Below are 1,364 nucleotides of genomic sequence, written 5' to 3' on the forward strand. Positions count from 1 at the left end.
GGCCGGTGTGTAACCACAGGCGCGGACCGCTGGCAGGCTACCTGCTGCCCGTGCGCTATTGGCCGGGGTTATACGCGCTGCCCGCGGTCGGACGTGCCCGAGGCGCGGTGTCCACTTACTCTAAATAAATGCCGGCCGCTTTTTGTGCGGTCCAGTTGGAAACGCACCGAATACTACGGGTGCTGCTGATCTGCCACAATGACCGAATGACTGCCGCTTCCGGCCGCGGGCGCTGCGTGCGTGGAGCGGGGTTGGGTGAGGCAGCGGTGAGTGGATCGGCTGCTCGTTACATCGAACGTGAAGACCCCATACCGTCTGCCCGTCTCACTGTCTGAAATGAGTATAGCCTACAAAATGAATGTTTTATTCAGCACCGCATTGTGCGCTCTTTCCAAACTTTCTAGCCGCTTAAAGTTGAGTGATGGACAGGGGTTGGGATCCCGAACGTTGTTCAAATGGTTCTAAGCACTATGGGACTTAACATCTGAGGTCATCAGTCCCCTAGACTTAAACTACGTAAACCTGACTAACCTAAGGACATCACACACATCCATGCCCGAGGCAGGATTCGAACCTGCGACTGTAGCAGCCGCGTGGTTCCGGACTGAAGCGCTTAGAACCGCTCGGCCACAACGGCCGGCTCGAACAAATTGTTTATCGCTCAGTGCTGCTGTAAAGTTTGTACTTCAGCTCCTAGTAGAGCCGTAGCTGTGGGTCGTGTCTCGATAGCTCACTGGGTTAAGGCATTACCAGCCAAAGAAAGGTATCAAATTTCAATCCCGGTCCTGCGCACAATTTTAGTCTATTTGGATATTTCAAAACAGCGGCAAAATCCACTGTAGACTGAAATATTCATTCTGCATCACCACACACATAAATACTACCAAGCCACTACACGAAGCAAATCGAACGGTACGTTGTCCCAATATGGTTAATCAGAATGAAAAATGCTCCTATAATAGCACCAAAAAAGGCTAATATGTCCTGGGCAGCGTTAGGGATGTAAAAGAAGTGTACTAGCTTTTCGGCTTATCTGGTGGCTTCGAAAATATTTAAATCAAAACACCTTAACATACACGCTGTTTTCATTTGTTAGTATCAGTATCCATGTCACATAATATAACGCATCTTGTCATGCTATCATGTCATCCAATGTGGCATTTTCATGACCCAACGTCTCATTAAATTCTGGGATGGATGCATCCACACTCTGGGATACTTTCTATTACAGGTACTCCCCAGTCTCAGATACTTACTATTGTAGATATCTTCCGACTCCCTAGAATTATATTTATTTGTCTATTTTTTCTTGCAACCCTCAGCATACATATAACAGGGGGTGGGTCGAAGAGAGCTCATTGCAC

The sequence above is a fragment of the Schistocerca gregaria genome, chromosome 1, assembly GCF_023897955.1.
Source record: "Schistocerca gregaria isolate iqSchGreg1 chromosome 1, iqSchGreg1.2, whole genome shotgun sequence".
In the NCBI taxonomy this organism is placed as follows: Eukaryota; Metazoa; Arthropoda; class Insecta; order Orthoptera; family Acrididae; genus Schistocerca; species Schistocerca gregaria.